The sequence below is a fragment of the Palaemon carinicauda genome, chromosome 1 (assembly GCF_036898095.1).
Source record: "Palaemon carinicauda isolate YSFRI2023 chromosome 1, ASM3689809v2, whole genome shotgun sequence".
Taxonomy (NCBI): Eukaryota; Metazoa; Arthropoda; class Malacostraca; order Decapoda; family Palaemonidae; genus Palaemon; species Palaemon carinicauda.
The window spans coordinates 264,553,071-264,566,840 of NC_090725.1; the positions used below are offsets into that span (position 1 = coordinate 264,553,071).

The 13,770-nt window shown below is 46.6% G+C and overlaps 1 protein-coding gene across 3 annotated transcripts in view; it reads left to right on the forward strand.

Moving 5' to 3' along the window:
- The first annotated feature begins 224 nt into the window (after positions 1 to 224).
- mahj (LisH and WD40 domain-containing protein mahjong) overlaps positions 225 to 13,770 on the forward strand; it is a 193,984-nt gene continuing 180,438 nt past the window's right edge. For 2 of the 3 annotated variants that reach the window (XM_068390118.1, XM_068390129.1), the window contains exon 1: positions 225 to 343. The gene's annotated coding sequence lies outside the window, so the exon portion shown is untranslated. Of the gene's footprint in view, positions 344 to 531; positions 670 to 13,770 lie in introns of those variants that run through there. The other variant, XM_068390122.1, reaches the window with a different exon arrangement.

A 13,770-nucleotide genomic window follows, 5' to 3' on the forward strand; every position in this document is an offset into this window, starting at 1 on the left:
TGATCCATACTAATTCTCAAGTACACAAATGTATCTAGTTTATGTAGGATCTCTATGATTTTGGTAAATATGTACTTATTTAGGCATCAAGATAATCTATAGGTGAAAGTATTTATGGCGATAAAAAATATTCCTAGATCTTGAAATATGTAAAAATATTATGAAATGTATAATAAAGCTGATATTTATGGAAACTATGAACTACTTATTTTCCACACTTGATAATATTATTTTCGTGTAGTGAGTTTCTAAACAATGGCGTAAGCAGACATGTGAATTTCATCTGCTTGTGAAGTAAATTGTTCGCTTGTGCCGGGACGTAATATTTCAATAAATATAAGAGGTAAGAATAGTTATCAAGTCTTTTTTTCGCTTCCTTTATAGTTTTTTAATCCATTAATGTCTAATTTCCAGAGAATATTTCAGTTAATTAGACGCACTAAGTTATTTGAACTTCCCTCCGTGTTGTAGGCTTGTGCTTGATAATTCATCTTGATAATTCTTGAATAGTACTGAAGTTAATTAGATTTTCTTGGTGATTCTAAAAGTGTTTAGCAGCTGGTAATTGATTCATGGAGTCATAAGTCACCTATTGTATTTATCAATGCCAAAATCAAACTTACTAAAGATTGGTTAGTCTATGTCCCTGTGATCCAGTGTTTTGACAACGTACGTAGGCCTAAGCTAGCCATGTTTCACCAATTAAAGGTTGTTATTGTGTTTGGTAAACTTGAATAGTATCGCAAGTTTGGTTTTATTGGATGCAATTATCTGTAAGTTAATTTTGCATGTAACTTGACAATATAAAAGCTACCCAATGTTGTTGACCGAAGGTTAGCCTAAGGAAGTCATTCTTCATTACTATTATGGTTCGGGCTATGCTTGCATAAATAAAGCTGTTGTCAAGACAGTCATCTAAATTCACTGACATCAATGCCATCCAAACCTATTCACCCAAAATAAACCAACTTTATTACTTAGGTAGTTCATTCCCTTACTAAAATTCAAGGTATTTGTTTACAAAAGCACACACTGTAATTACTCCAAATTTATGCGTTCATGCAGCTCTCCTCTTTTTGTAAAGTGACTAGGAGGTTTTTTAAATGCTGGGATAGCAAAAAATAGCAAAATATGTTGTGTAAGGGGGAGGGAGGAGGGGTTTTTGGAGGAGGTACTAAGCGACCGGGAACCGACATCATCAACTTAGTCAACCAAAGAGAAGTTTGTGACGTCTGCAGACATTTGGTATATATATATATATCTATATATATATCTATATATATATCTATATATATATCTATATATATATATCTATATATATATATCTATATCTATATATATATATCTATCTATATACTGTATATATATATATATATATATATATCTATATATATATCTATATATATATATATCTATATATATCTATATATATATATATATATAGATATATAGATATATATATATATATATATATATATATATAGATATATATATAGATATATATCTATATATATATATATATATATATATATATATATATATATATAGATATATATCTATATATATATATATATATATATATATAGATATATATATATATATATATATATATATATATATATATATATATATATATATATATATACACTAAATTAAAAATTGAGTAATTACTCAAAAGTGTCACTATTTGTGAAATATATATTTTATAGTCATTCTCATAAAAGTTTTCTATGAAAGAAATAAGATTTATTGTCAAGTATTCACCAAATAAAATATACAATTCACAAATAGTGACACTTTTGAGTAATTGCTCCATTTTTAATTTAGTATATATTTTGAATATATACCAAATGTCCGCTGACGTCACAAACTTCTCTTTGTATGACTATGTTGAAGATGTCGGTGCCAGGTCGTGTTGTACCTCCTCCACCAACCCCTCATCCTCCCCCCTTGCACAACATATCTTGCTATTTTTTGCTTTCCCAGCATTCCTAGTTACTTTACAAAAAGAGGAGAGCTGAAAAATGGATAATTTTGGAGTAAATGGGGAGTGTGCTCTTGTTAACAAATGCCAAATTTAATGTTATGTGTTTCTGTTATGACAGGCTTGATTAAGTCCCTCATTAGAAACCAAGAATTTTCAATATTAAACTTAGCCGGTGATCATATAGCTGTCAGCTCTGCTGCCCGACAGAAAAACCTAAGGACAAAATACGCCAGCGATCGCTATACAGGTGGGGGTGTACATCAACAGCGCCATCTGTCGAGCAGGTACTCAAGTACTCCATGTCAACACAGAACCAATTTTCTCTCTGTCGTGCCACTGGCAAGACCTACTAAATACGCTGTCACTAACTGGATTTGTTTTCACAACTATTTGGTGAAGTACACTATTCCAGTTTTGAGCTTTCGCTATGCAGGGGTTTTATCTTCATTTCAAAACTTGAACTCGTTTTGGATAGATTTAATTATGGTGACAAAGAGAGTATGGACTCTCTTTCACTTTTAAATGGCCGACCCTTCCCTTAGACGGAAGTGTGTTTAGGTTTTTAGTAATTTTGCTTAACACGTTATAGATCTATATATTTTATATCTCTCCGCCTTTATTAGGCCTCTTCGATTAACTTTCCATTTTTTATAAACATATAAAAATAATTTTTTATGTTTTGTTTATATGCGACCTTTCCTGATAGTAGGCGGTCCTAACTTGGAACCGAAGTTAATCAACGTTGAGCCCGTTATATCGTATTTAACCTTTAAAGAATTTAAAACTTTTGAAATTTAATGTTTTATGAAAGAATTTCTTTGATAGTCTCGTACTGTTTTCAAAGATGAACTAATGTTTAGTTTTTTAGTCTACGCAGTTGTTGACGTTCAGGACGTTCAACATGCGCTCTATCGTTACGATAGAGAGAGAGTGTATCACGGTTTCACTTTGCAGTAAGAGTAAACCGATTCTGGCGTTTCGTTCATTCTTTCTTAGCTTAAATGGTTTAAATTCTAAATTAAAGGAACTTTTTATTTGGAAAACCTTTCAGTTTTTTCCTTTAGCAAATAACATGTTTTGACGATATATAATTGGGCTCTTCTCTCAGGTGCGAAATCAAGAGAGAAAGAGAGAGAGAGATAGAGACGGAGGGAGAGAGAGGAGATAAAACGTTTCGTTCAAGCGGGTAACGTTGTTCTCGTTTTACTCTCCTCCCTAGTCGCTGTACGGGGAAGAAGGTAAAACGTTTCTAGGGTTTTATTCTTGTCCCCAGGCTATGTGCGGTGAGAGATTGTAAACGTAGTTTATTTGAACTAGTGTTTAGTCTCTTTCCCAGCCACTGAATTCTTTATCTTTATATATGTTTTCTGTTGCATTATACGACTGTTTTCGCAATTACTACCTTTTAATGAAGGGTAGGATTGCGTGGTTCAGGTAGAAATCAGTAAAAGTTTCGATTTCAGTGAAATAAGTGCAAAACAGAAAATCGAAGTGATAAAGTGATATGCGCAAAGTGTTACAGTGTTGCGCCCGAGGGTTCGTCTGTTCGTGCCTGTCGTTCACCTAGTCCGGGACCTCTTGCAAGCTCCCAAGCCCAGGGGAGAAGTAATGTCGAACGACTTATGGGTTCGTCAGGCCTTGATCAACGAACAGACGTTTTTCCCTCCGTGGTTTCGGGCGTATCTACCCAAGATCGCCCCACCCACACAAAGACGAGAGAGCCCATTTACTTCTCGTCTGCGGAAGAGGTTTCTCGTAAGAAACCTTGGACCAAGGTCTCGCAGCTTATTAAGTGCAAGTCGGTCCCTTCCGCGCAAGTCCAACGGCCCAGGTGTAGCCACTGGGTCAGTTCGGACTCGCTGCAGTCTTCCGATGACTGCACACCTCCTAAGAGAGGTAAAGCAGTACCGCAACAGGCAGTAACACCGTCTGTTGCCGCACCTGCTGCTGTAGACCCTAAGTGGTCTTTGCTACAGTCTATGCAGACACAGTTAGCATCTTTTTTGCAGGAGTATCGTGCGGAGAAGGTTGACGCTGCACCCGTTAGCCTACAACCTACCACGGTTGTGCGCCCAGCAGACGCTGTGGCTGCCTGCTCCCACACTCCAGCTGTGAGAGCTCCTCCACCCATGCGCAGTCGACCCTGCCAGACGCATGCTGACGTTCACAGACGCACGGAACCCTCCGTTGACGTGCGTGTGCTACCTCAACAACAGGAGGGTGGAGTTAAGCTGCCGTGTTTTGACACGGTGCGTCAGCCTCCGCAACCCACTGTGGTTACTGCCACTCGCCCGCAGCAGACTAGTCAGTCAGGAGTTGAGGCTTCCCCACACAGCTTTGGTTGTTGCCAGCTCACAGACTGTCAAGCAGTTACATGACGTTGCCTTCTGGTCTGCTACTAATGCACCAGTGCTGTATGTCCTCACGCACCTGCTGTGGTTGACAGTTCAGTTTTTTGACAGTTCACAGATTGTCAAGCAGTTACATAACGTTGCCTTCTGGTCTGCTGCTAATGCACCAGTGCTGTATGTCCTCACGCACCTGTTGTGGTTGACAGTTCAGTTTTTGACAGTTCACAGACTGTCAAGCAGTTACATAACGTTGCCTTCTGGTCTGCTGCTAATGCACCAGTGAGACCCTCACTGAGATAACCTAGCTTTTCTCGGACAAGGTTCCTGTAGATGAGAAAGTGCTGTTCTCCCTCCTACTGATATTCCTTTGAGGACTCTGTCATTTGGAGAGGAGCCTTAAGCTTCTTAGCCTCCTATGGACTTTAATTAAATCATGATGATTTTTTAAGGATCTTCGTCCGGATCTTGTAACTGCTGCTCCTCGTTCGCCTCACGTCAGAACTTACACTAGGCCTAGCTACTTCGAAGCTGTTGTTGTTAAGCTAGTGCTCTCTCGCTCTCCTAGAGAGCGTTACGTTGGCTAGGCGACTGGTTTTTACACCAGGCCCTTCTTTTTAACTGGCTTATAGAGCGAGAGTCTGATAGGACACGAGAGAAGTTCTCGGCTTGGGAGTTCATGCCTCTGCCCAGGTAGACTTCTCAATTCTGGTAGACTCGCCCAGGCGCCTAGCCAGGAGACGCACCAAGTTGTTTACAGGTCAACTTCTCAACTTTTGTCGAGCCTTTGAAGTTTTGCTGTACTATTATGTCACACATAACAAGGCTTCCAGGGATGGTAAATGGTTCCGCTTCAGTCGCTAACCCCGTCTGTTGCCACACCTGCTCCCGTAGACCCTAATGGGCTTTGCTGCAAGACATGCAGTCCTAGCTTGTGTCCTTGATAGAGGACTTAATACGGAGAAGAACCTTCTGGCCAACAACCTTCCTTCCGGTTGGTTGTGCGCCCTGTTGACGCTGAGGTATCCTACTCGCGTCTGCCAGTTGAGGTGGTTCCTCCACCGATGTTCCAGTGTGGGTTGCCAGTCGCACGTTGACGTTAAGCGACGCTCGGAGGTGGTTGTTGACGTTCAGTGTGTCACTAGGAAGACGTTCAACAACCAGCAGAGGTGACTTGTTGTGACGCAGTGCGTCAACCTCAGCAACCCGGTAGGGTGTTGACTGCACAACCCAGACAGTCTAGACAGTTTCGGGTTGACGCTGTACTTCCTCGCGTCCCCATGGTTGTTGACAGTTCACAGACTGTGCAGCAGTACCATGATATTGCGCCCGGCTCCGTCACGCATCCACCAGTGCGACCGGATTCAGCGAGTCAGACGTTGCCCACTCCGTTGCCGTTTCCTCATCAGTTTCGGATGAGGAACCCTCTTATGAGGACGTTGCTGAACAAGACGATCAACCCCCAGCCCTGCTATCCATCCAGAAGATGCTGAAGAAGGAACGCTGCCCAGTCAGGCTGTGGATGAGTCTGGTAGGGACACTGTCATCCGTGGATCAATTTGTGTCACTAGGAAGACTACACCTCCGTCCTCTTCTATACCATCTAGCTTTTCACTGGAAAAAGGACAAGACGCTAGAAGCGGTCTCGATCCCGGTTTCCGGAAAGATAAAGTCTGGTCTGACTTGGTGAAAGGACTGTATCAACCTTAGAGAGGGTCTTCCCCTGACTGTTCAGACTCCCAACCACGTTCTCTTCTCGGACGCATCGGACGTAGGCTGGGGTGCGACATTAGACGGTAGGGAATGCTCGGGATTATGGAACTCGAGTCAAAGGACAATGCATTTCTACTGCAAGAAGCTACTGGCAGTACGTCTGACCTGGAAAAGCTTCAGGTCTCTCCTTCAAGGCAAAGGGGTGGAGGTGAACTCGGACAACACCACGGCTTTGGCGTACTTCTCCAAGCAAGGAGGGACCTACTCTCTGACATGGTACGAGATCGCAAGGGACCTCCTCACCTGGTCAAAAGGTCTAGATATTTCACTAGTAACGAGGTTCATCCAAGGCAACTTGAATGTCATGGCAGATTGTCTCAGTCGGAAGGAACAAATAATTCCAACAGAATGGACCCTCCACAAGGATGTATGCAAGAGACTTTGGGCCACCTGGGGCCAGCCAACCATAGATCTCTTCGCAACCTCGATGACCAAGAGGCTCCCAATATTTTGCTCACCAATCCCGGACCCAGCAGCAGTTCATATAGATGCCTTTCTACTAGATTGGTCACATCTAGATCTATATGCATTCCCTCCGTTCAAGATTGTCAACAAGGTACTGCAGAAGTTCGCCTCTCACGAAGGGACAAGGTTGACGCTAGTTGCTTCCCTCTGGCCCGCGAGAAAATGGCTCACCGAGGTACTTCGATGGCTAGTAGACGTTCCCAGAACACTTCCCCTAAGGGTGGACCTTCTACGTCAGCCACGCGTAAAGAAGGTACACCAAGGCCTCCACGCTCTTCGTCTGACTGCCTTCAGACTATCGAAAGACTCTCGAGAGCTAGAGGCTTTTCGAAGGAGGCAACCAGAGCGATTGCTAGAGCAAGGAGAACATCCACCCTTAGAGTCTACCAATTGAAGTGGGAAATCTTCCGAAACTGGTGCAAGTCGGTATCCGTATCCTCGACCAGTACCTCTGTAACTCAAATAGCTGACTTTCTCTTATATCTGAGGAAAGAACGATCTCTTTCAGCTCCCACTATCAAGGGTTACAGAAGCATGTTGACATCAGTCTTCCGTCACAGAGGCTTAGATCTTTCCAACAATAAAGATCTACAGGACCTCCTTAAGTCTTTTGAGACCACGAAGGAGCGTCGTTTGGTTACACCTGGTTGGAATTTAGACGTGGTACTAAGATTCCTTATGTCAGACAGGTTCGAACCGCTACAATCAGCCTCCCTGAAAGATCTCACCTTTAAGACTCTTTTCTTGATATGCTTAGCCACAGCTAAAAGAGTCAGTGAGATTCATGCCTTCAGCAAGAACATCGGATTCTCATCCGAAACGGCTACATGTTCTACAACTTGGTTTTCTAGCCAAACACGAGCTGCCTTCTCGGCCTTGACCAATATCGTTCGATATTCCAAACTTATCGTATGGTTGGAAATGAACTAGAAAGAGTCTTATGTCCTGTAAGAGCTCTTAAGTTTTATTTTAAAACCTTTACGAGGCCCGTCTGAAGCTTTATGGTGTTCAGTTAAGAATCCATCTTTGCCTATGTCAAAGAATGCTTTATCCTATTTTATCAGACTGTTAATACGAGAAGCTCATTCCCATCTGAATGAGGAAGACCAAGCTTTGCTGAAGGTAAGGACACACGAAGTTAGAACTGTCGCAACTTCCGTGGCCTTTAAACAAATAGATCTCTGCAAAGTATATTCGACGCAACCTATTGGAAAAGCAAATCAGTGTTCGCGTCTTTTTATCTTAAGAATGTCCAGTTTCTTTACGAGAACTGCTACACTCTGGGACCATTCGTAGCAACGAGTGCAGTAGTGGGTGAGGGCTCAACCACTACAATTCCCTAATTCCATAACCTTTTTTAATCTTTCTCTTGAAATGTTTTATTATTGTTTTTGGGTTGTCCGGAAGGCTAAGAAGCCTTTCGCATCCTACTTGATTTGGCGGGTGGTCAAAGTCTTTTCTTGAGAAGCGCCTAGATTAGAGGTTTTGATGAGGTCCTTTAGTATGGGTTGCAACCCTTCATACTTCAGCTCCTAGGAGTCGCTCAGCATCCTATGAGGATCGCGAGGCTCAGTAAGGAAGACGTACTTAAAAAGGCAGAGTAATTGTTCAAGTCGACTTCCTTACCAGGTACTTATTGATTTTATGTTTGTTATTTTGAATAACTGCTAAAATGAAATACAAAATACTTAGCTCATAATAATGTCAACATGTAATGCTGGTCTCTACCCACCCCCCTGGGTGTGAATCAGCTATATGATCACCGGCTAAGTTTAATATTGAAAAATGTTATTTTTATTAGTAAAATAAATTTTTGAATATACTTACCCGGTGATCATAAATTAAAGGACCCTCCCTTCCTCCCCAATAGAGACCCAGTGGGCAGAGGAGAAAATTGGTTCTGTGTTGACATGGAGTACTTGAGTACCTGCTCGACAGATGGCGCTGTTGATGTACACCCCCACCTGTATAGCGATCGCTGGCGTATTTTGTCCTTAGGTTTTTCTGTCGGGCAGCAGAGCTGACAGCTATATGATCACCGGGTAAGTATATTCAAAAATTTATTTTACTAATGAAAATAACATTTTATGCATCAAGGAAATTTTTGTGCATACTAAAACATGTTTATCCTTTGAATATCGGGGGCCAGTTCCTCCCCTGTTCATAGAAAATTGAAATTTTTGCCCCATGTTCTAGTTGTTTATAAGATGTGGCCGCTGTAATACAAAAAGTGTGTCTGTAGTTTTGCAAAACTTTAACACAAGAACACCACCTATCCTAAACTTCTCCACATATCCTAACGAACAAGCTGTGTCCTTACCTACTTAGCTATCTGGGGGTTAATGCTCCCTTGTGACCCCCCTCACACTGCCGTATTCTTAGCTTCTCCTGTGGTTGATTCGTAACCCGTTTCAATCGTAGCAAGGTAATAAAATAAAATTGTTCCGTAACCAAAATACAAACCACGCTATTTAATATGGGTATTACTTTCGGCGTAGCTTAAATGACGAGCCATTAGAATTTTAACGAGGGTTTACTACCCCCTCGCTAGTTAACGAGGGAGTGGGGAGGGGTAGCTAGCTACCCCTTACCCCCTCACACACCTGTGACTAGCTCACTTTGCTTTTGGCACGGGTGATGAACAGACATGTCTGCTCCCTCCCTCGGTTATTGACAGCCTTTGATCTTGTTTTGCTTTTTCTTTTCAGTGTGCTTGGAAGTTGGCCTCTACTATGCGGAAGTGTCCCAGCTTACCTGACCGCCCTTGCGGAACGTTTATGTCGGTGGTGGACACAGACCCTTACACCTTATGTCCTTATTGCAGGAGCCACCGGTGTGAAAGAAATAAAGTATGCGGTGAGTGTAGGGAGTGGTCTACCTCCTAGTGGGAGAGGTTTTCACGGCGCCAGAAGAAGAAGTCTAAACGGGATATTTCTCCTTCAAAGGTTTCCTTGAAGAGAGAAAATCCCAAGGACTCTTCTTCCGTAGCCCAAACCTCCTCCGAAGCTCCCACTCGATCGGTCTCTTCCGAGAGGCCGTCGAGTGGTAGCGTAGGCCGTACTTGTGTTCGCCAGCCTCGGGGTGCGGAAGAGGGCGTTGCCTCCCATAGCGAGGCTGCTCCTCCTCCTTCCCCGGGCGAGGTTATTTCTGCTAATGTGTCTAATGATGATTTATTGCAGCCTTGGGCTTCCTTGGGGATTCAGGGTTCGCCCTCCAAGGAAGCCCTGTTTGACATAATCAGGTTGGGGGCTGCTGTCAAACAGTCGCCGGCGATAGCAGAGGTTGACCCTCTGTCTATCGTCGACGTTGTTGTGGCAGAGGCTTCCGACGAGTTAGGTCAAACCCCTGCCTTGGGTGCTGAAGGCTTAGTTCCCCCCTCCGAACATCCTTCGAGGGAGGAGCTAAGTCCAACAGTCTCTCTTGCAGGTGATTCTCCTCCTCGGGGAGTTCACTAACAGAGACTCCTTCGGAGGACTGATAATAGTCTGCCTGCTGCCCCCATTGGACGTAGAGGCCTTCCTTCTCCCCACAAGGGAGTTAGGAGGGGCCTCTTCCATTCTTCGCCGTCGCAGTCCCCCGCAGAGGATCCTCCTCGCCGTGCAGTGACCGTTGCAGCTGCATCCCTGGACCTCTCTGCTGATCGTTCGCTATCTCCTTCGCCTGCCAGACCTGCTGATCTTCCTTCGCCTGCCAGACCTGCTGATCTTCCTTCGCCTGCCAGACCTGCTGATCTTCCTTCTCCGTTCCTGGCTGCTGACACGCTGTGGGCGCCCACACACCCCGTTATCCAACAGGCACCGGTCCCTTCGGGGCAAAAGGGGCTTTCTCACATTATGAGTACGTCCCTTAAGTGCCAGGTATCCCCTGTGCGCCCACGTTCTCCTGCGCGCAAGCACTCGCCTGCTGTTCCTGAGACTACTCTCCAGAAACATCCTGTGCCAGGGACAACGCGCCAGCGATCTCCTGCTGCAGAGTCTACGCGCCAGCTCTCTCCTGCGCGCCAGCGATCTTCTCCTCGCCAGCGCACATCTGCGCACCCTGATCCTGACACCCGCCACGCGCGCCCACGATCTCCAGTTCCCCAGCGCTCTTCACCTGCGTGCCATCGTTCGCCCGCGCGCCCACGATCTCGGGATCTGGGCACAGGAGGGAAGACTGCTTTCACCTTCTCGTCAGCGATCTCCTGCGCGCCATCGTACCGCGCCATCGCACGCACGTTCCAGCCCTTGCTGTGCGCCCCTCTAGTGGTCTCCGAGATCCTGTGCGTCCACGCTCCCACGAGCAATCGCCTTCATGCACAACTACGCTGGCGGTTCTTACTGCGCTCCCTTTGGCTTCGCCAGAACGCGCACCTGCGCGCCATCGCACGCCCACGCGCCCACTCACTTGCTCGCCAAAGATTGCCCGCGCGCCCACGCGCCCCCTCGCCAGTACGCAGTTGTTCACCTGCGCGCCATCGCTCGCCTGTGCGCTATCGCTCTCCTGCTCGTCAGCGTGCGCCCGTGCGCACGCGCGAACGTCCATCGCGATCCCCGGCATGATTCCCATTGGGATTCACAACGCGAGCCCCCGCGCGAGGCTTCAGGAATGAGAGCATCCAGGTCGTCTTCTTCACGTTCACACCCCCCCCCCCCCCCCGCAAGCGCAGACCAGCGCGCTCGCAGGAGGAGGGGAAGTCTTCGGATAGGTCCAGGAACCAACCTTCTTCCCTTTCTTTTCAGGCAGGCCCAGTTGTAGTGTCTACTCCGAAGGATCTCCCGATCCCCTTCCCTCCAGAGGGAGTCTCTGACACAGCGTCTGTTAGTAAGCAGCCATGGTTTGGGTCCCTTATCAGAGCTGTCGTTCAGGCTGTCAAGCCTGCCTTCTCTGAGTTGGGCCTCAAACCAAGGGCAGCTCCGACCCCACTGAAGATGAAGAGAGGAGTAGAAGTCGTGGTGACTTCTCCCAGGGTCAAGCTGGCTCCTAGGAAATCCTTGAGTAAGGCTCCCTCCCCCCCCTCAGACTTTCTCTCCATCTCCTGTGGACAAAGATTTTCCGTCCTCAGGGGAGTCTACCGAGGTGAGACGTTCTCCCATCTCACCAATGGGAGAAACCCCACTTCGAGCAGGAGAATCGTCCCGAGTTGGGACGGAGTAGAGCCCTCAGACTACGTTATTGGAGTCCTGTATCCCTCCTAGGAGGGAACCTAAGTACTCTAAGGATTCGAGCAGAGCCAACGAGACCATCGGAGAACGTCCACGTGTCCCCCCAAGTAGAGCCTTGGGGACGGGAGACTTTGCTGCCAGTTCTCCAGGAGGAGAGCAACAGGAGTCAGAGCATGCCTTCTGGCAGGTTCTGACCCTGATGAGGCATCTCAACGGGTTTCCGGACCCTGAGATTCCTCCTCGTGAGGGCAAGGACACGGTCCTGGACCGAGTCTTTGGCATCCAGAAACCTGCTAAGGCCAGTGTGGCTTTGCCCTGGTCCCAAGGGGTGAAGAGTGCCAGGGATAAGGTTGAGGGCCAGCTCTCCGAACTCGCCTCTTCCAGCCGTTCTACTGCTGGCAACAATCTCCTCCCTCCTCCTCGTATCCACCAGAGGAGGTACATAGATCATGGAGGAGTCTTGCTTAGCTCTTCCCCTTCACCACTCTGTGGAAGAGCTTACCAAGGGAGTCCCTCTAGAGAGGCTCTCTAGCCAGCAAGTGACTTTCTCGGCGACAGAGATCCTAAGTCAGGAGAAGGTTGCGAAGTGTGCCATGCAGGCTACTTCATGGCTGGACGTCTGGCTGGGGTCTCTTGGCATCCTGTTGCGATCCAAGGATCTGTCTAAGGAGAGCACCAGGAAAGCCCTGGAGACCTTCCTCCTTTCGGGCACCCGCACCATTGAGTTTCTGGCCCACCAAGTCTTGAACTTGTGGGCCAATTCCATCTTAAAACGACTTGATGCGGTGGCAGAAAGGTTCCATTCGAAGGTCCCAGCCGTCGAAGTCAGCAGGCTCAGACATTCTTCCCTTTTGGGAAAGAATCTGTTTGAGCCTAAAGATGTGGAACAGGCAGCTGAGAGGTGGAGGAAATCAAATCAGGACTCTCTCCTCCAGAGGGCTCTCACATCAAAGCCCTACAAACCTCCAGCACCTCAACAACCTCGCCCGTCCAAGACGACGAAACCGGCAGTGGCAGCAAAGACGACGGTGTCCAAACAGCAGCCCATTCCTGTCAAAGACAAGAAAGGCAAAAAGTCCTCCAGGGGAGGGAAAAATCCTAGAGGGAGTGGCCGAGGCCGCAAACGCTAGGATTAGCAGTCCCCCTGCATGTCCACCAGTGGGGGGATGCCTACAAAGTTGCGCGATCAGGTGGCAGCAACTGAGGGCCGATTCCTGAACGATTTCCGTAATCAGTCAGGGATATCGCATCCCGTTCACAACATCTCTACCTCCCCTGACAGTGGATCCAGTGTCGTTGAGCTCTTATGCCATGGGATCGGCAAAGGGGCAAGGCCTACGGGCAGAAGTCGAAACCATGTTAAAGAAGGATGCTCTCCAGGAGGTAGTCGACCGTTCCCCAGGCTTCTTAAGTCGACTTTCTTGTAAAGAAGGCGTCTGGAGGCTGGAGACCAGTCATCGACCTCTCAGCTCTGAACAGGTTTGTCAAACAAACTTTGTTCAGCATGGAGACAGCAGACACGGTCAGACTTGCAGTGAGACCACAAGACTTCATGTGTACACTGGACCTGAAGGACGCGTACATCCAGATCCCAGTCCATCCGTCTTCAAGGAAGTACTTAAGATTCAGCCTAGACAACAAGATCTACCAGTTCAAGGTGCTGTGTTTCGGTCTCTCCACAGCACCTCGGGTATTTACAAGAGTGTTCACCCTGATTTCTTCGTGGGCACACAGGATCGGCATCCGTCTCCCCCGTTATCTGGACGACTGGCTGATCCTGGCAGACTCGGAGTTGACCCTTCTTCGACACCGGGACAAGCTTCTAGGAATTTGCCAAGATCTAGGGATCATGGTAAATCTCAAGAAGTCTTCTCTGCTTCCAACTCAACGACTGGTATATCTAGGTATGATCTTGGACACCAATCTCCACAAAGCCTTCCCATCAGACGACAGGATAGCAAGGCTGAGGAGGGTCGCAGACCCTCTCCTCAGACGGGAAGAACTCCCAGCCCAATTGTGGTTACATCTCCTCGGTCACCTTTCTTCCCTGGCC